Source organism: Chiloscyllium punctatum, unplaced genomic scaffold (assembly GCF_047496795.1).
Source record: "Chiloscyllium punctatum isolate Juve2018m unplaced genomic scaffold, sChiPun1.3 scaffold_198, whole genome shotgun sequence".
NCBI classification, from domain to species: Eukaryota; Metazoa; Chordata; class Chondrichthyes; order Orectolobiformes; family Hemiscylliidae; genus Chiloscyllium; species Chiloscyllium punctatum.
In genome coordinates, this window is record NW_027309932.1 from 268,859 (window position 1) to 290,824 (window position 21,966).

A 21,966-nucleotide genomic window follows, 5' to 3' on the forward strand; every position below is an offset into this window, starting at 1 on the left:
CACCCCTTCCTCTGGCAGTTCACTCCATACTTGCAATGCCCTCAACATGAATAAGATGCCCCTTAGATCCCTTTTAAATCTTTTCCCTCTCACCTTAAGCCTGTACCCTCTAGTTCTGGACCCACCGAACTTGGGAAAAAGTCCCTGACTGCTCACCTTATCCATGCCCTTCATGATTTTATAAGATCACCGCTCAGACTCCAACTCTCCAGGGAAAATAGACAGCCTATTCAGCCTTGCCCAATAAGTTCAAACCGTCCAACCCTGGCAAAATCCTTGCAAATGTTTTCTGAACCCTATCAAGTTTCTCAACGTTATTCCGAGAACAGAGAGATTGGAACTGAAAACAGAATTCCAGAAGGGCCTCAATCAGTGCCCTGTCCAGCCACAATATGACGTTACAACAGCTGCATTCAATGCATTGACCAATAACGGGGAGCATACCAAATGCTGCATTCACTCCCTTACCTACCTGTGACTCTACGTTCAAGGAACTAGGAACCTGCACTCAAAGATCTCTTTGTTCAGCAATGTTCCCCAGGACTTTACCATTAAGTGTATAAGTCCTGCCCTGATTTGCCTTTCCAAAATACAACAGCTCACATTTATCTAAATTGAACTCCGTCTGCCATTCCTTGCTCCAATGGCTCATCTGATCAAGATCCTGTTGTATTCTGAACTAACCTTCTTTATTCTACACATCCAATTTTGGTGTCTTCTGTAAACCTACTGACCATACCTCATATATTCACATTCAAGTCATTTATTTAAGGGCCCAATATCCATCCTTGCAGCACATTGCTGCTCACAGGCCTCCAGTCCGCAAAGCAACCCTCCATCATCATCCTCTGTCTCCTACCTTCCAGGCAGTTTTGTAATGGCTTGCTCTCCCTGCATTCCATGTTATCTAACCCTGCGAACCAGTCTGCTTTGTGGAACCTTGTTGAATGTTCATATAAACAACATTCACTACCTGGCTTAATCAATTTTCTTTGTCACTTCAAAACACTCACTCAAGTTAGTGAGACCCAATTGTGCATGTACAAAGCCACATTGACTCTCCCTGATCATTCCTTACCTTTCCAAACACATGGATATCCTGTCCCTCAGAATCCCTTCCAACAACTTGCCTGCCACTGACTTCAGGCTCACTGTTCTCTTGTTCCATGGCATCTCCTTACCACGTTTTTAAAAATAATGGCACCTCACCTGTCGCTATCAATGATACAAATACCTCAGGAGAGGCCCAACAATCACTTCCCTAGATTTCCAGAAAGTTCCAGGATACACCTGATCAGGTTCCAGGGCTTTATCCACCTTGATGCGATTTAAGACATCCAGTACCACCACCTCTGTAACATGGACACTTTTCAAGTTACCAGTGTTTATTTCTCCAAACTCTCGAGCTTCATATACTTCACCAATAAAAATGACGTGAAATATTTGCATATCTTTTGCACCCCCTGTGGTTCCATAGACAGCCTTGTTCAAAACCATACCCTGAGCCCATCTGCCTGACCTGTCAGGTCTCTTGCACTGAAATAAATGCAGTGTAACTGGTCCATCGCACCTCATTCTGTGACTTGCTCTTGCCTGCCTTGACAGTCTGACCTGTGAACAGTACCAGCCTCAGACTCACCTCTTTTCTCACTATCCCTTTAGGATTACCCCGACTCCCTCACTGGTTTAATGCCTCCCGAGTGGCACTAGCAAATCTCCCTGCTCGTCAGGACCCCATGCTTTCACCTTCCTACGCCATTGGTACCAATGTACAATGACCTCCCACTGGTTATTTTCCCTTTTGAGAATATTCTGCTCCCTCAGAGACATCCTTGACACTGGCACCAGGGCGGCACCACCCCATTCTGATGTCTCACTGTCAGCTGCAGAAACGGCAGACTGTGCCCCTGACTAGAGAGTCCCCTCTCACCATCGATCGTGTGGAACTGGATATACTTCACATTATGTTAGAAGCCAGTCTCAGTACCAGTAACTTGGCTGTCAGTGCTACATTCCCCTGAAAGTGTATTACCACCTACATTTTCCAAAACCGTATACTTGTCTGAGATGGGGATAGCCACAGGAGACTCCTGCAGTACCAACCTACCCCTCCTAGCTTTCCTGGAGGTAACCCATCTACCTGACTGTATCTGCAGTATCCTGCATTCCTGAGACTGCCACCTATCACACCGCCCACCCCACCCCCGGCTCCTGTCAATTCTTCACTGCCTTTAATCACTCCTCCACCAATCCATACGTTCCAATAGGATTTGCAATCACACTTCCTGCAGACAATTATCAGGATCATTGAAACTCTCCCTAATCTCCCTCATCTGACAGGAACAGCACGCCACTCTACAACAGGCCATCTCTCCGCCTTAACAATCGACAGACCAAGACAAAGGCACAGTCTTACTGCTCGAAAAATACTGCCCGAGAATAACTTAATGCTTACGTTTTATATCTTAAACATTTAATCAAGAGACCCTAAGACATTAAAAAGAAATAGTCACCTGACTCACGAATGTAGATTTAATAAAATAAAACCGACTAAGATTGATATTTGAAGAGACTGAAACTCACTGAGCTGATCCCCGGCTCTGAGTACTTCCAAGGGTGAGGTCTCTCTGAGGGCAGCTGTGAAATGTCACTGTTTCTCTTCTCTGCCCACTCCATTTCCAGAGAGGTTTTTAACTTCACAACAAGTCAGCTCAGAGAGGTCACTGCTTGGTTTTATTCACTGGGGGTTGCCCTTGCTGCCCAGACCAGTATTTATTGGCCACCTTTACTTGTCTTGGAGAAAGTGGTGGTTAACCGCCTCCCTGAAATGCTGCAGTCCATGTACACCACAGTGATGTTTGGACAACAATCCCCCTCTGGCCCCACAACCCTCCCTGTCTCTGTAATCCCCCTCCAGCCTCACCACCCTCCCTGTCTCTGTAATCTCCCTCCGGCTTCAGAAATTACATGGCCGTGGCTTAAGGTTTTTATTTGGATTCACTTTTGTTTAATAACCCACCCCCCCCCCGAAAAATAAGTGAAATATTTCGCCCTCAAACAAATTTCTGTTGATTGACCTTTTGGAGAGGCTGACACATGGACGTTGCAGTATTTTATCTCACATTGTACACGTAGAATGATGGAACTTTATTTTAAACATTGCTAAAAAGGGAGGCAATGGCTTAATGGTATTCCTGCCAGATGAGTGATATGTACAGTGTTCCGAGGATTAGGGATAGAATCCCAACATGGCTGATGGCAGCATCGGAATTCAATACAATCTAGAATGAAAAGGCGAATGATGACCATGAAACTATTGTTGATTGTTAGTAACCCATCTGGTTTACTAATGTCCTGTAGGGAAGGAAACGGTCATTCTCACCTGGTCTGGCCTACATGTGACTCCAGACCCACAGCAATGTGGTTAACTCTCAACTGCCCTCAGGAAAAAAATACTTTAAAAACTGTTAAAAAAATACTCCGCAGGTATCACTTAAAAACTGGCTGTTCCCATTGGGACTGTGAATTTCTGAAAGGCCTGAACTAAAACTGAGTTTCAGCTTCACCTTCTCCCTGTCTCACCCCACTCTGTTTACACCCAACTCCAAAACACTCTCATTGAGCCAAGCAGCCCTCACAGTGCAGCCCTGTCATTTTCATTGTCTGCTCACACCTACACTGCCCTCAGCCTCCTGTACTGTTCCAATGCATCTCAATGGGAGCTCAGGGACAGCACCTCATCTTTCAATTCAGCCCTTTGTAACCCCAGAGTCAACATGGACCTCAGCAGTTTCGGAATGAACAGACAGTTGTCAGAAGCTGGAACATTCCACCTGAAAAGGTAATGGAATTTTAGTCCAAAAGGATTTTTAATGGGAAGTTTACAGGTAATTAAAAATATGAAGTTTACAGGTTAACATCATGAAGTGGGTGATTGGGTCTAAATCTGAGAGTTCTTACAAAGAGACGAGGTGTAATTTGGATAAATCTGTGCTCCCTCTCAGGCTTATATCTCCTTCCTCAGCTGTAGGGCCCAGAACACAGCAGATACCCAAAGGGTGACCCAATCATGAATTTGTACATCTTTCTTCTTCACAAAAATATTGGAGATATCTTCCCACAAACAGAGCAGAGAAACCTTTCTCCTTCCACAGTTAAATGCCAATAACATTCAGATCCTGCTGACCCCATTGACTGTAAAAACTTGCTTTTGAGATCCCAGCCCCAATTATTCTCATTTAATATCCTATGAAATGAATTCACAAAACAAAACTCAGTCAGTACAGGAAGAATATAAAGACACACTTTTTTCTTGGTATGTGCTTGATGTGTAAATGCCTCTTTTCAAGTTGCACGCCCCCCCCCCACCACCCGAGGAAGGTGACATGCACATGCGCCTCACTATACCTTACCCCCAATAAAAATGGCGGCCATATCCCAGGACCTTTCACAGCCTGAGGGCCGCAGCCACTTTCCCATCTGCTGCAAACGGGGGATTAAGAGTTTCTAGTTCAGACTTTCAAACCGCACAGAGTGTAATTAAAACTTTCCAGTCGAAAGTGACTCATTATCTCCGTCTCCAAGGCCACTCTCCCCTTCCCTGTTTGTGTCTCCCACATTCACCGACGGCCGAGTTACGTGGCACTGCATCAGCAGAGTTACTGGTGACGTGTCATCCCACTGGCCACGCCCCTCATTCACTCCCATTGTTTGGATGACCAACTAGTTGCACTTGGTCCACCAGTCCCACCACCTTTTCCTATTGGTCCGAAGCTGCCATCAATCAGCTGGACCCCATTGTGAGGTCAGTGGTGGGATCCTCCCCCTGTCTGAATCAAACCCCGAAGGTGTATGGATGGTGTCAATCAGGAACAACAAGCAGAAGGTGCTGGGAAAGCTCAGCAGGTCTGGCAGCATCTGGGAACAAAAATCTGTCCAGTGGCCATTCCTCAGAACCGATGGAGCTGGGAAAATTAGAATTCTGACGCTGTGGAAACAGGCCATTTGGCCCAAAAGGTCCACAGCGTCCCTCCGAAGGGTATCCCACCCAGACCCATTCACCTACCCTATTACTGTATATTTCTCCTGACTAATGCAACTAACCTACACATCCCTGAGCATTATGGGAAATTTAGCTTGGCCAATTCAACTAACCTGCAGATCATAGGGGTTAAAGAGTAAATAATAGGCAGGGACATAACCCAAAGAGAGACTCGAACATTTGGAAAGACAAAGGAGTGGATTACCATCTGGCTTGGGGGGGGGGGGGGTGCATAGCTGTTAATGGAGGGGACAGGAACCTGTGTCTGGCAGCATCTCAGTGGAGGTGGCGGAAATGGCGACTGATGATCCACGTTCTGCTGCAAAAACAGACCCCGAGCTTCCAGCTGCCTGCCACTTTAACACACGAGCCTGTTCCCTGGCCAACATCTCTGTCTCATGCTTACTGCAGTGTTCCAGTGAGGCCAGAACATACCAAATGGCCCCATATTTCAAGGAGTGCAATTTCCCCTCCCATGTGGTCAATACCATCCACTATATCTCCTCCACTTCCTGCACCTCTGCCTTTGAAACCCACACCTCCAATTGCAACAAGGATAGAACACCCCCCCCCCCCCCCACCCCAAGTCCTTACCTTCCACCCAGATACAACACATCATCCTCTGCCATTTCCACCAGCAACAATCAGACCGCACCACCAGATTCTTAAGGGGTTTGACAGAATAAATACTGATGTGTCTGAGGGTAAATACTGAAAGGGGAGTCTGAAACCAGATTCTGAGCCAGTCACAGAATCAAGGGTTCTGCTTTGGATTCGTCAAGTTTAAAGGTAACACAGACATGGGTAAGGGTTTTTAGTAGCAATGGAGCTAGGGTGAAGAGGAGATAAGCAACGGTTTAGAGATTGGAATTCCTGGTGTTTGGGATTGTGTAGATGTCTAATAAGAAGGTCAGCTTCGCGTCAGATATAACAGCAACATTGTGAAGAGTCTAGTTCTGCTGCATAATTCCCAGTGAGAGGGAGAGGTTCAGCAGTTAGGAAAAGGAATTTGTAAGGCAATGGGTTTAACTGTGACAATGTTTCATTGGAGGAAATTGCACCTAATCAAGTAGTGGGAATGTGGTAAGTAATTTGATAACTGAGTAACAGTGGAGTAATGGAGAGGGATGATGGGGAGGGAGAGTTGGGCAACATCAGTGTACATGTTAAACCCAACATGGTGCTTTTGCACAATATCACCTCCTGACAGTATGTAGGCAAGATACAGGAGGGGCCAAGGATAGATCCATGAGGGACACCAAATGCATGGAATTCAGAAAGGAAAGGGAGTGTGGAGATGGAGCAGGATTTTCCAACAAACGTGAGGTCAAATATCAGTTTTTCACAGAATGGGAGAGAAGGACCATAACCAGAAAAGACAGAACAAGGAACAATGTCTGTGAATAGGTGAAGGGGACTGATGAGGTGGAGGAGAAAAGAGAGTTGGAAAGTCTATGGTTTAGTGAGATTAGGGTAAAGGGTCAAGAGGAGCTCTGATAAGGCTTGACAGGAGATGAGATTGGAGAAAAATGTAGGTTTAGACAAAAACCAGGAACAGCACGTGAGGGGGGGGGGGGGGGGAAGCAGCAGATCGGATTATCTCAGTCTTAGTGACAGAGAACCTCCATGTGCTCCAAACTCTTGTTGTTGGAGAGAAGGATGGCGGAGACAGGATGATGGACAGTGTTTCACAAAGAAACCAAACCTGGGTAAGTGATATTTAAAGTGAGTGAACAAACCTAATGTATTTAAATTTTATCCAAAATATTAAAACAAACGACTGAAGTCCTGGTTCGAATCCCATCTTGGCAGATGGTGGAATCTGAATTCAAGAAAAAATAACTGGAATTAGGAATCTCCTGATCTCCATGGAAACATTGTCAATGGCAGAAAAAACCCTCCCAACCTGACAGTGGCCCAGCCAGCTACTCACTGTATTAATCACTGCAAAGTCTTAACAAAGGAATGAAACTGGATGGACCACTCGTCATCTAAGAAGGCACTAGAAAATACAACCACAGAATCAGCCCTCTCAGTGGTGCAATGTCCTCCAGACTAACATCTGGAGTTTGGTGCCAAATTGTGCCGAGCTGTCTCACAGACCAATCAAGGAACAGCCCGACATACTCATACTCATGAAATCAACCCTTACAGACAATGACCAGACACCACCATCACCATGCCAAGAGATTGAGATTGTAGTGATGGAAAAACACAACAGGTCAGGCAACATCCGAGGAGAAGGAGAATCGATGTTTCGAGCCTAAGCCAGTTATCAGCCTGACCTGCTGTGCTTTTCCAGCACCAGACTCTTGACTCTGACCTCCAGCATCTGCAGTCTTCACTTTCTCCTGAAATCTCTGGATATGTCCTGCCCCACCAGCAGGACAGACCAGGCAGAGGTCATGGCACAAGACATGCCCTTGGAGTACTCAGCATGGACTCCGGACACCAGGAAATCTCATGGCTCCTGCTGATTACCACGTACTGTCCTCCCTTGGCTGATGGATCAGTTCTTCTTCATGTTGAACAACATTTGAAGGAAGCACTGAGGAAGTAAAATGGTGTCAAACGTACTCTGGGTACAGGATTTCAATGTCCACTATCGAGACGAGCTCTGCAACAGAATTACTGACTGAGGTGGTCAGGTCCTAAAGGGTATAGCTGCTCAACTGAGTCTACAGCGGGTGGTGAGGGAACCAACAAGAGGGAAAAACAAGAGTGATCTCATTGTTATGAATTGACCAGCTGCAGATCCATCTGTCCATGACAGTATCAGCACGAGCGACCATCACACATTCCTTTTGGAAACACAAGTCTTAGCTTAAGGTTGAGAAAAACCTCCATCGCGTTGAGTGGCACTATCACCGTTCTAAATGGGACAGACTCTGAAGAGATGTAGGATCTCAAACTCGGTATCTCTGAGGCACTGTGGGACATCAACAGCAGCAGAACTGTACTCCAGCACAATCTGTAATCTCATGGGTTTGCAAATCCCGCTCTCACCCATCACAATGGACAGGAAAGGAGGGCATGCCATGAGCAGCACCAGGCAGACTTAAAAATGAAGTGCCAACCTGGTGAATCTACCAAACAGGACCATCTGCATTTCAAACAGCATCAGCAGCAAGCAACAGAGCTAAGTGATCCTACATCCAGTGGAACCGATCGGAGCTCTGCAGTTCTGCCACACCCAGTTGTGAACGGTGATGGACAATTAAACAACTCACTGAAGGAAGCATCACAGATATCCCCACCCTGACTGATGGAGGGGCCTCACACACCCATGCACCAGATAAGACAACAGCATTTGCAGCAATCTGCATCCAGAAGTGCAAAGTGGGATGATCCATCTCAGCCTTCTCCAGTGGTTTCTAACATCACAGATGTGAGTTTAAGCCAGTTCGGTTGAGTTTGAATAACATCAAGAAATGGTTAAGTCGTGCAAAGGCTATGGGCCCTGCAAATATTCTGGCAATAACACTGATGGTTTGTGCTCCTGAACTTGCCACCCACCAAGCCAAGTACCGCTCCAGCACTGGCATCGACCAACAATGTGGAACATTGCCCAGGGATGTTCAACACAAAAACACAGGGCAATACAACCCAGCCAATTTCCATCTATCAGTCCACACTCGACCAGCAGTAAAGTGATGGAAAATGTTATCAACAGGGCTATCAAGCAGCAGCTGCTCAGCAACAGCCAGCTGAGTGACACTCATTTTAGGCTCCACCAGGGCCACCCAGCTCCTGATTGTGTTACCGCCCTGATTCACAACCTGACAACCAGCTGAATCTCAGAGGTGAGGTGAGGGTGACAGCCCAGTCCCACTCTAAGGCCACTAAGCTGATTCCACCCTTGTCTCAGCTCATATACTCTCATCCACCTTGTGTTATCTCCAGACTTCATTATCCAAACATACTCCTGGCCAGCTTCCCACATTCAACCTCCCTGTAATCTCAAGAAAAACTAAATCTCTATTGCCCAAGTACTCCCTTGTACCAGAACTTGTTGATCCATCAAAAGGCTGCTATTCATAATCAAGAACATAGAGCTACAGCGATGTATAGCTTGGAAACAGACCCTTCAATCCAACCCGTCCATGCCGACCAGATATTCCAACCCAATCTAGTCTCACCTGCCAGCATCCGGCCCACATCCCTCAATTTAAAATTCTCACCCTTGATTTAATTCCTGGTTGTGATCATCCCTAGCTCACTGCGTCACACACCCTTTGAGACCTCGACAACCCATTCTGTTCGAGACTCCCAATGATCTGTTAATTCATTACTTCACCAGTGTGGCTGCTTTCACAGTTGCCAAAGCAACACGTTCTGAAATTCACAGCCAAAACCTCTCAGGTCTGCTTTCCTCCTTTAAGACATTTCTCAAAACCTGCTTATTTGACAACGCTTTTGGTCACCTGACCTAATATCACCATCTCTGGCCTGATGTTTAAAATTCGAAATAATATTTTTGTGGAATTATAAGCATGACAATAAAAATATGAACTGTTGTTGATTTGGACATTACCTTCAAATCATCACTGTTGCTGTAATGAATACTCTGTAATATCTCTTACCCAACCACATTGTGGGAGCACCTTCACCACACAAACTGCAGCTGTACAAGAAAGTCAAACATCACCCTCTCCCAGGCAACAGGGCTTTGGCATTTATCACTAGTATCTGTGGAAGGAGAAACACAGTTGATGTTTCAAGGAGTGCAAAATGGATTACAGGGAATGAAAATGGTGCAGAATGAGATAGTCAGAAATGGAAGGAAGATACACTTGCTTATTGGAAAAAGGAATTCTCGACCATTAAAGATTTTCCGGAAAATATTGATAAGCAGCACATGGTCAGGGGCTGGGCGGCATTGAAAAATTAACTTACAAAAATGTCTGTAACAATAATAGTAAAAAACCAAACAGACCAAAAATACACCCATTGTTCAAGATTGAGGAAGCTAGATATTGACAAAGTGGTCATGAGGGAACCCAGAGATGAAGCAGAGCAGTATAAGCTGTTATGATCCCACAGTCATAGAGATGTATAGCACCGACACAGACCCTTCGGTCTAACTCATCCTTGCCAAACAGGTATCCGAACCTAGTCTATTCCCATTTGCCAGCACTTGGCCTATATCCCTGTAAACGCTTCCTAAACATATCATATGTCTAGTTAGATGCCTTTAACATGTTTTAATTGTACTAGCCTCCATCACTTCCTCTGGCAGCTCATTCCACCCACTGCATGAAAGAGTTGTCCTTTAGGCCCCTTTGAAATTTTCTCCGTTCACCCTAAAGCAATGCCCTCTAATTCTGGACACCACCACTCCAGGGAAAACACCTTGTTCATTTACTCTATTCATGCCCCTCATGATTGTATAAATCTCTATAACATCACTGCTCAGCCTATGGCACTCCAGGGAAAACAGCCCCAGCCTTTTATGCCTCACCCTGTAGCTCAAATCCTCCAACCCTAACAACATCCTTGTAAGTCTTTTATGAAACCTTTCAAGTTTCACAGCACCCTTCTGATAGGAGGTAGGCCAGAATTGCACACAATATTCCAAAAGTGACCTAACGAATGTCCTGTATAGTAACATGACCTCCCACATCCTATACTCAATGCTCGAATCAATAATGGAAAATATACTAAACACCTTCTTCAGCATCCTATCCTTGACTTGCAAGGACTATGAACCTTCAGTCCAAGGTCTCTTTGTTCCGCAAACATCTCCAGGGCCTTGTCATTCAGTGTATAAGTCCTGCCCTGATTTGGTTTTCCAAAATGCAGCACCTCACATTTATCTAAATTATACCCCATCTGACCAATATCTCATTGTAATCTGAGGTAACGTTCTTGATTATCCACAACACCTCCAATTTTGTATGACCTGCAAACTCATTTACGATACCAAATCATTTAAATGAATGACGAAACAAATCCAGAAATAAACATCCATTTCTCTGAGATTGAATGTGCTCTGTGTAAATCCTGCCCAATGACTCTGTACCAGAGAAAGGCTGCACATGCGCCTGGCTGCACCTTGCCCCCTAAAAAACTGGTGGCTCCGCATGTTTCCAGTGAATTCTTGCCCCAAATAAAGATGGTGGCGCGCACCCATGCCTGCAGCCACACAGAGGCAATTCCCCGTTTACTGAAAACACAAGACTGTGATGTTCAAATTTGTGTTTTCCGATGTGCACATTTTGTTTGTAAAACCTCTCCGCTCATACAGAATCTCTCTCACCTCCTGCGGTTCCACAGACAGCCTTGATTTGCGGTTACCTATTATCTGCCTGGTTACTCATTTGTCCTTAGTGTATTTGTACAATCACCTTTGATTCTCCTTAAACCTATTTCCTAAAGCTATCTCATGTCCCCTTTTTGCCCTCCTGGTTTACCTCGAGTATACTCCTACTGCCCCTATACTCCTCTAGGGATTTACACAAACACAGCTGTCTTTACCTGCCATACGCCTGCTTCATTTTCTTGACCAGGCTCTCAATTTCTTTCAACAGGCGGCATTCTGTACACCTACCAGCCTTGGCCTTAACAGGAACATACTGTCTGTGTACTCTCATTGTCGCAGGCCTATGGAGGCAATGGCAGATGAGGATACAGAAGCAATCATTCCCAGTAAAGAGGTAATGTTGGGAAAGATAACAGCCTAAAGGTAGATGGGTATCCAGGCTCTGATGGATTGCATCCCAGGGAATAAAGGAGATGGGGGGGGGGGGGGGGCGCTGGGGGGGCGGGGGGTGGAGAATAACAAATAGACTCGTGAAAATTCACTAAAAGTTGGTGGATTCTGGAATGGTTTTGACAGACTGGAAGCTGCAAATGTGGTGCCACTATTTTTCAAAAGGACCCGTTAGCTTAACATCTGTAGTGGAGAAAATGCTTGAACCTCTCAAGGAAGTAGTGGTGAGATATCTGGGTAGAAATTGTCTCATTGAGCAGACACAGCATGGATTCAGGAAAGACAGGTCATGTAGAACACATTTACTGGAATTATTTGAGGATACGACGAGTGCGTTGGACAAGGTGGACTCGGTGGATGTGGTGTACCTGGATTTCCAGAAGGTATCCGATAAGTTGCCACACAAAAAGCTGCTGAATAAGGTAAAGATGCACAGCATTATTGGTAATGTATTATCATAGATACAGGATCGGTTAACCAGCAAAAAATAAAGAATGGGGATAAATGGGTGTTTGGATTAGTGTTGGCACTACAACTGTTTGCAATTTACACAAATGTTTTGGAGTTGAGGACCAAGTGTCCGGTGTCAGAGTTCACATTTGATACAAAGATGAGGTAGAGCAATGTCTGCAGAGGCCACTGTCAGTCTGCACAGGGATACAGATAGGTTAAGTGAATGATCTGGCAGATGGAGTTCAATGTTGGGAAATGTGAGGTCATCCATTTTGGTCGTACGAACAGAAAACTGGATGATGAAATGGTGAAATCTTGCAGCATTCTGCTGTGCAGAGAGAGCTGGGTGGCCTTGTGCATGAATCTCAGGAAGTTGGTTTGCAGGTGCAGCAGGTAATTATGGCAGTGAAGGGAATATTGTCCTTCATTGCTAGAGGTATGGTTATGTTGCAGCTGTACAGGATGCTGGTGAGGCCACACCTGGAGTACTGTGTCCAGGTTTGGTCCCCTTACATTAGCAAGGATGCACTGGCACAGGAGGTTCACTAGTTTGAGTTGGGAGTTGAGAGGGTTGGTGTATGTGGAGAGATTGAGAAAACTGGTTCTATAGTCATTGTAATTTAGAGGAATGGGAGGTTGGATAGGAAAAAATAAAATTATGAAGAGAGTAGATAAGATAGAAGCAGGGAGGCTATTTCCACTGGGGTCGGTTCAAACTACAGAGCATTACCTCAAAATAAGGGGGAGCAGATTTAGGACTGAGTTCAGGAGGAGCTTCTTCAGCTAAAGGGTTGTGAATCTGTGGAATTCCCTGCCGAGTGCAGCATTTGACGTTATCAACTTGAATGCTTTTAAGGCAAAATGTAGATTTGTGAACAGGAAAGGAATTAAGGGTTATGGTGAGAGAGCAGGAATGTGGAGCTGAGGCCATGAAAAGCTCAGCCCTGACCTTATTGAATGGCAGAGCAGGCTTGAGGGGCTAGATGAAAGTTCTTGCCTTGTGCCATCAAAATTGGCCTTTGTCCAATTCAGAACCTTAACTTTTCGATCTGGTCTATTATTTTCTGTAAATATTTTAAAAATAGAATTATCAGAGAATCCCAACAGTGTGGAAACAGGTCATTCAGCCCATCACATTGATACTGACCCTGAAAGCCTCTTAACCTGCCCCTGTAACATTGCATTTCCCAGAGCCTGCACATCCCTGAACATTACGGGCAATTCAGCCTGGATAATCCACCCAACCTGCACATCTTTGGACTGTGGGAGGAAACCAGAGGGCCCAGACGAAATCCATGCAGAAAACCCCAATAAGGTGATCATCCCATTCTCATTTCCCAGTTCCACCTAAATAACTTCACTGACCATACTCCCAGGAATATCCTCCCTAAGCAAAAACATAATGCTATTTCGAATCAAAAATGCCACTCCCCCTCCTCTCTTGTCCCCCTTCCTATCCTTGCTATAGCATCTATACCTTGGAACATTAAGCTGCCAGGCCTATCCATCCCTGAGTGATGCCTCTGTAATTGCTATAATATCCCAGTGCCATGTTCAAAACCACACCCTGAGCTCATCTGCTTTCCCTGTCAGGCATCTTCTATTGAAGTAAATGCAGTGCAACTGCTCAGTCCGTCTTCATTCTGTTCCTTGCCCTTGCCTGCATTGACTATTTGACTTCTGAACTGTACCAGCCTCAGACATACCTCTATTCTCACTACCTTCTTGGGTTTATACCCACTCCCTCACTGGTTTAATGCCTCCCGAGTATCACCAGCCAGTCTCCCTGCCTAGATATTAGACACCTTCCAATTGAGGTACAATCCATCCTTCTTATGCAGGTCAACTCTACTCCAGAGGAGATCATAATGATCCAAAAAACGTGAATCCTTTTCCCCTGCACCAGCTCCTTAGCCACCGATCCAGCACCACCTCCTCCTCTGTAATATGGACATTTTTCAAGATGACACCATTTATTTCCCCACATTCTATATCTCCCATGTACTTCTTCACAGTAAACACTAATGCAAAATACTTGTTTCCTATCTCACCCATCGCCTGCAGCTCCACACAATGGCTGCCTTGCTGATCTTTGAGGGTCTCTATTTTCTCCCTAGTTAGCCTTTTTTTTTCCATGTATTTACAAAAGCCCTTCGGATTATCCTTAACCCTATTTGCCAAAGCTATCTCACGGCCCTTTTTTGACTCCTGATTTCTCTTTTAATTATACTCCTACTGCCTTTATACTCAAAAAATTTTTTTGATTGGAATAAATGCAAAATATAACATCTTGACAAAACAAACGAGGGCAGGACTTACACTCAATAAAAGTAGAGCCTTGAGTAGTGATATGGGAACAAAGCGACCGAGGGCTTCAGGTCTTTGAAATTTGTGTTACATGTAGACAGGGTGGTTAAGAAAGTGCTTAGCACACTTACCTTCATTGTTCAGACCTTTGAGTCCAGGAGTTGGGACGTTATGTTGAGGATGTACAGGGCGTTGGGGAGGCCTCTTCTGGAATACTGTGTCCAGTTCTGGTTGTGCTGTTATAGGAAGGATATCATTAAATTGGAGCAGGTTCAGAAGAGATTTACCAGGATGTTGCCATGAATGGAGGGATTGTGTTCTAAGGAGAGGCTGGATAGGCTGGGAATTTTTTTCACTGGCGTGCACGAGGTTGAGGGGTCACCTTATTACAGGTTTACAAAATCAGAAAGTGTTTTGCTGGGGGGGGGAGGGGGGGGGATTCAAAACTGTGCTGCATTCATTTTGAGAAGAAATTAGAAAGATTTCAGAAAAGACATTAGGGTTTTTAAAAAAATTATACATGTGAAATGAACTTCCAGAGGAAGTGGTAGCTGTGAATACAATTACAATATTTAAAAGACATTCAGATAAGTACATAACTAGGAAATATTTGGATGGATGTGGACCAAGCGGAGGCAGGTACAATTAGTTCAGTTTGGAATTATGGTTGGCATGGACTGGTTGGACCACAGGGCCTGTTTCCTTGCTGTATAACATTATGACTCTAATCCTCACTAACTCTAAATTCCTCCATCCTCACAACTCTCCCGATCACTGTCACTTCATCCAGCCTCACAACTCTTCCTGATTTATATAATTCCTCACCAGCCACAGAAAGCTCCCTATCTCATGTCCTCCAGTTTCTCAGATCTCTGTGATATGTGCCTTTCTTTAGTTCCAGCCTTGAGGATGCCCTCATTCACTCCAATTGGTTGGAGGACAAACTGGTACAACCTGGTCCTCCAGTACTGCCCTCTGCCCCCTATTGGCCTGCGCTGATATCAATCATTCGGGGCCCATTGTGAGGTGAGTGGTGGGATCCTCCCTCTCTCTGCCCTGGGATGAGCTTCAACATTCACAGTCAATAGGGGCAGTATCACAGAGCACAGGGGCTGGGGCTATTCAGCCCATTTGGGATGTACCCTCTTCCTCTGGAGATGCTGCAAATCTGTCCCAATTCCCTTCCCCTTTGCCCATAGCCCCCCAAATCTTCCCTTAAAAAGTAAAATTCTAAATCTGATTATGAATAACTGCTGAGTCTGTGTCCAGCTGCCATTCAGACTGTTCCAGATACTCAGAACTTACTGAATAAAATAATGTTCACATATTCACATTATTTGCCAATTACCTGAAAACAGTTACTAAAATTGTGACATTGTTAACAATTCCCCTCTCTCTGCAGATTAGATATCCTAGAAACAAATTTGCACCTGGTCAAAATCACTGCTTAACCTTCTCAGCTCCAAGGACAATTATCTGTGCTTCTGCTAGCTCTCCACAAAAGAGGAACACATCTTATTTTCATTTATTAGTGTCATAGAGATGTACAGCACAGAAACAGACCTTTGGTCCAATTTGTCCATGACAACGAGGAATCCTCAACAAACGGAGTCCCATGTGCCAGCTATTGGTCCGTATCATTGGAAACTCTTCCTATTCACGTACCCAATCGGATGCCTTTCAAATGTTGTAATTGTATCAGCCTCCACTACTTCATCCGGCAGCTCATTCCACACATACACCACACACAGCTTGAAAACTTTGCCCCTTAGATCCATTTTAAGTCCTTGCCCTCTCAACTTTAGTCCATGTGATCTTGTTTTGAACCCAACTAACTGGGGGGAAATGACCCTGGCTGTTCACCTTATCCATGCCCTTCATGACTTTATCGATCTCCATGAAGTCACCTCTCAGTCTTTGCCTCTCCAGGGAAATTAACCCTGGCCTATTCACCCTCTCCCTGTAGCCCAAATCCTCCAACCCGAGCAAAGTCTTTGAAAATCTTGTCTGAACTCTTTCAAGATTCACAACATCCTTTCCAGAACAGGGAATTTCGAACTTAAAACATAATTCCTGAAATGGCTTAATCAATGTCCTGTCCAACCAGAATTTGACGTCCCAGCTTCTGAACTCAATGCATTGACCAATAAATATAAGCATAACAAACACCACCTTCACTAGTCTGCCTACCTTCGACTCTACTTTCAAGGAACAATGAACCTGCACTCCATGGTCTCTATGTTCAGCAACATTCCCAAGGACTTTACCATTAAGTGTACAAGTCCTGCTCTGATTTGCCTTTCCAAATTCCAACAGCTTACATTTGTCTAAATTGAACCCAGTCTGCCATTCCTCACTCCAATGGCCCATCTGGTCAAGATACTGTTGCATTCTGAACTAACCTGCTTCATTGTCCACTACACCTCCAATTTTGGTGTCTTCTGTAAACCCACTGATCATATCTCATACATTCACATCCAAGTCATTTATTTAAGGACCTAATACCCATTCCTGCAGGACAATGCTGCTCACAGGCCTCCAGTCCGCAAAGCAAGCCTCCATCACCACCCTCTGCCTCCTACCTTCAAGCCAGTTTTGTATCCAAATGGCTAGTTCTCCCAACATTCCATGTTATCTAACCTTGCTAACGAGTCTGCTATGTGGAACATCGTTCAGTGTCCATATAGACAACGTCCACAGTCTGCCTTCATTAATCATCTTTGTCACATCTTCAAAAAAACTCAATTAAGTTAGAGAGAGAGAATTTCCCACACACAAAGCCATGTTGACTATCCCTAATCAATCCTCGTCTTTCCAAATACATGTAAATCCTGTCCCTCAGAATCCCTTCCAACAACTTACCTACCACTGACGTTAGGTTGACTGTTCTCTTGTTCCCTGGCCTTTCCTTCCCACCTTTTTAAAATAATGGCACCCATCTTCCAGCACCTCACCTGTCACAAACAATGATATAAATACCTTAGGGAGGGGCACTGCCAACACCTTCCTAGCTTTCCACAAATTTCTGGAATACACCTGATCAGGTCCCAGGGATTTATCCACCTTGCTACTGTTTAAGACATCCAGTACTTCCTCCTCTGTAACATAGACACTTTTCAAGTTATCACTATTTATTTCTCCAAACTCTCTAGAATAGAATAGCATAGTATTTCTCCCACATCCTGTTGTTCCATAAATGGCCTTGTTGATCTTTAAGGGGTCCTATTCTCTGTCTGGTTATTATTTTATGCTTAAAGTATTTGTAGAATCTCTTTGGATTCTCCTTAAACTATGTCCTGGAGATATTTCAAGTCCCCTTTTTGCTCTCCTGATTACCCTCGAGTACATTCCTGTAAAAACGTGATCCTGTACTCCCAATTCCTCCGCCTCTGCCATATCTGCTCCCAAAAGAAGCAATTCCACTCCAGGACATCCCAGAAAGGTTTCCTCTTTCAAGGACCGCATTTCCCTCCCACTTGATCAACAATGCACTCCAACGCATATCCTCCACTTCTTGTACCTCCGCCTTCCCCCCACCCCTCCAACCACAATAAGAATATAATCCCCCGGTCCTCACCTGCCACCCACTAATCTCCATTAACCTCTGCTATGTCTGCTACCTACAGTCAGACCCCACCACCAGGGATATATCTCCCTCCCCAGCCCTTTCTATCTTCTGCAGAGACCATGGGATCTTTGGTGCTGATGTGCTGCCCCACGGATACTTCAGTCACTCGCCCTACCAAATGGCCTAGTGAGATTATCATTAGATGGATAATCCAGACACCCAGGTAACGTTCTGGGGCCCAGGGTTTGGATCCCATCACGGCAGACAGTGGAATGTGAGTTCAATAAAAATTTGGAATTAAGAATCTATTAAAGACCACGAATCCATTGTTGATTATTGCGAAAAAAAACCTCATCAGATTCGCTAATATCCTTCAGGGAAGGAATCTGCCATCCTTACCTGGTCTGGCCTACATGTGACTCCAGACCCACAGCAATGAAGTTGACTCTTTACTGCCCTTTGGGCCCAGTCAGTGATACCCTCATCCTGTGAATGAATAACAAAGAAGGTCAAGTCTTGTACACAACCATACTGTTCTTACAGATAAGTGATCTCTCAGTAAATTTGCTTCTCAACTCCCTGCTGACTATTGGGGAAGTGGAGAGGCGGTCAATAGTACCATCCCAATAAGGGGATCATCCCTTTCTTATTTCTCAGTTCTGCCTGGATGTACTCCCAGGAATACCCTCTTGAAGCCCAGCTGTAATGTTATCCCTAATCAAAAATACCTCTTCCCCTGCTCTGTTGCCCCCTTTCTATCTTTGCTATAGCATCTATACACTGGAACATTAAGGTGCTGGTCCTATCCATCATTAAGTTATGCCTCTGTAATTGCTATAATATTCCAGTGCGATGTTCAAAACCATACCCTGAGCTCCTCTGCCCCCTGCATTGAAACATATGCAGTGTAACTGCTCATTCTGTTCCTTGCCCTTGTTTGCCTTGACTGTTTGATGTCTGAACTGTACAAGCATCAGACTTAGCTCTTCGCTCACTCTCTCTCTGGGTTTACCCACATTCCTTCACTGGTTTAATGCCTCCTTAATAGCACTAGCAATTGTTCCCTTCCAGTGCCAGTACAATCCATCCTTCTGATGGAGGTCAATTCTACCCCACAAGAGATTCCAATGATCCGATAATGTGAACTCTTCTATTCCCATGTCATTGATACCAATAAACAACAGCCTCCCCTCAAAATGGTTATTCTCCCCTTTAAGAATATTCTGCTCCCTCTCTGAGACATCCTTATACAAAAATTACACATTCGAATAATAAACCATACACTCATCAGGTCATCATAAAAGGATTACAGGACACATTGAAGGTTTGGGGAGACCTTTTGAGAGAATGCGACGATTCAAAGGAGAATTTTTAAGCAGCAAATGGGATTGATCTGGAACACAATACTCACACACACAATGCGAATATCCAGATCCTGATATACTGAGTAATTCAATCAGAGTTTAGCAGAATATTTACTGAGATTACCATCTGAATGTCCACCTGTAATATTCTGTAATACAAGTTTATAAAATCTGTCACTATCAGTTCAAGTTAGAAGCTCACACCATCCCCTCCTTATGGCCCAGGATTACTGTACATATTACCCTTGAGGACATCAGCAGTCAACTCAGAGGGAAATCTGTGGGTTTCTAGGAGATTCCAACTTGAGATCTCATGTGACTGAACACAGCTGTTCTTTGACACATTGGAGAAAATGATCCAAGCGTCAGTGAGTTATGGGGAACAAGAATGACTTTCTTTTCTTTCATTCCGTGCTGCCGCTCTGCCTCATCAATAAGACACGGGTGTGAAAGGCTAATGCCTAACGATGGGCACGTTGTCTCCATCCTGACCAATGGGTAGGAAGATCCTCCCAATCACTCCAAAGCGTATCCCTAAAAAGATAGCAACTCTGTCTGCTTCCCACTGCCCAGTGCTCCCAGTAAATGTTTGGAAGAATGGGAAGGGGGGATATCTCCTAGAAAAGGCATAACTGTAAAGGTCTAAGAGGATTATGAAAAGAGAGAGATGCACAGGAGAAGGAGGCAACAAGTTGCCAGATGGGGTGTAACTTGGGAAAAATGGGAAGTTGCTCATTTTGGAGGAGATAATAAAAGAACAAAGTACTATTTAAATGGTGGAAACTGTAGAAAGCTGCACCACAAAGGGACCTGGGGTAATTGTTCAGTAAACACAGAAAGCTACCACACAGTTACACCAGGGAATCAGGAAGGGGAATCGAATGTTTGTTTCAAAAGTTTTCAGTATTAGAGTTTGGAGTATATACCTGAGAGTAACGTGTGGAAGTGCTGGTGAGACCACCATATCTGCAGTAATGAGAGCAGTTTTGGTCCCTTTAGAGAAGGAAATATGTCACTTTATTGGAGGCATTTCAGGGAAGATTCAATGAGATGATCCCTGGTTTGGAGGGATTATCTTTTAAATAAAGGCTGAAAAGTTTGGAACTCTACTCACTGGATTTTGGAGAAAGAGAGGTGATCTCATTGATACAGATGGGATTCTTAAGGGGTTTGACAGGATAAATACTGAGAGGATGTGTCCGAGGGTAAATACTGAGAGGGGAGTCTGAAACCAGATTCTGAGTTACGGAATCAAGAGTTCTGTTTTGGATTCAAGTATAAGGGAACACCGACGTGGGTAAGGGGTTTCAGTAGCAATGGAGCTGGGGTGAGGTGGAGAAAAGCAACTTTTAAAAGATTGGATTTCCTGGTGCTGTGATTGTGTGGATGTCTGATCAAAAGGTCACCTTGGGGTCAGATATAACAGCAATATTGTTGAGTGTCGTTCTGCCTCAGAGTTCCCAGTGGGAGGGAGGGGCTCAGCAGTAAGGCAATGGGTTTAACCTTGACAATGTTTCATTGGAGGAAATTGCAGCTAATCGACGAGTGAGAATGTGATAAGCAGTTTGATAACTGAGTAACAGTGGAGTAATGGAGAGGGATGATGGGGAGGGAGAGCTGGGCATCGTCAGTGTACATGTCAAACCTAACAGTGTTTTTGGATGATATCACCTCCTGGCACTGTGTACGTGAGATACAGGAGAGACCAAGGATAGATCGTTGAGGGACACCAAATGCAAGGAATTCAGAAAGGAAAGGGAGAGTGGAGATGGAGCAGGATTTTCCAACAACGGTGAGGTCAAATATTAGTTTTTCACAGAATGGGAGAGAAGGACATAACCAGAAAAGACCAACAGACAGAACAAGGAACAATATCTATGAAATGGCGAGGGGGAGTGATGAGGCAGCAGTGGAGGAAAGAGAGTTGGAAAGTGAGTTTAGTGAGATTAGGGTAAAGGGTCAAGGTGAGCTCTGATAAGGCTTGAAAAGACACTGGAGAAAGATGTAGGTTTAGGACAAAAACCAGGAACACCACGTGAGGCAGTTTGGCTCAGTGGGCTAGTGGGAGGGAGAGAAGCAGCTGATCGGATTATCTCAGTCTTAGTGACAGAGAAACTCCATGTGCTCCTCACTCGTTGTTGGAGGGGAGGATGGAGGAGACAGGATGATGGACAGTGTTTTACAAAGAAACAAAACCAGGGTTAGTGATATTTAAAATGACTGATCAAACCTGATGTATTTAGCTTTTATCCAGAATATTAAAACAAACGACTGAAGTCCTGGTTCGAATCCCATCTTGGCAGATGGTGGAATCTGAATTCAAGAAAAAAACAACGTATTAGGAATCTCCTGATCTCCATGAAACCATTGTCAATGGCGAAAAAAATCCTGCCAACCTGATAGCGGCCCAGCCAGCTACTCACTGTACTAATCACTGCAAAGTCTCAACACAGGAATGAAACTGGATGGACCAGTTGGCAACTAACACGGCACCAGAAATTACAACCACAGAATCAGCCCT

The 21,966-nt window shown here is 44.6% G+C and overlaps 1 long non-coding RNA gene across 7 annotated transcripts in view; it reads right to left on the bottom strand.

Annotated features, from left to right (window-relative positions):
• Positions 1–21,966, bottom strand: part of LOC140471904 (uncharacterized) — a 65,057-nt gene that overhangs the window by 32,620 nt on the left and 10,471 nt on the right. For 3 of the 7 annotated variants that reach the window (XR_011957255.1, XR_011957252.1, XR_011957250.1), the window contains exons 3-7: positions 21,676–21,758; positions 18,481–18,567; positions 14,645–14,749; positions 9,625–9,730; positions 6,781–6,863 (exon numbers count right to left, since the gene is read on the bottom strand). This is a non-coding gene — a long non-coding RNA (uncharacterized lncRNA). Of the gene's footprint in view, positions 1–6,780; positions 6,864–9,575; positions 9,731–14,644; positions 14,750–17,375; positions 17,468–18,480; positions 18,568–19,492; positions 19,595–21,675; positions 21,759–21,966 lie in introns of all 7 variants that reach the window. The other 4 variants (XR_011957256.1, XR_011957254.1, XR_011957251.1 and 1 more) reach the window with 4 other exon arrangements.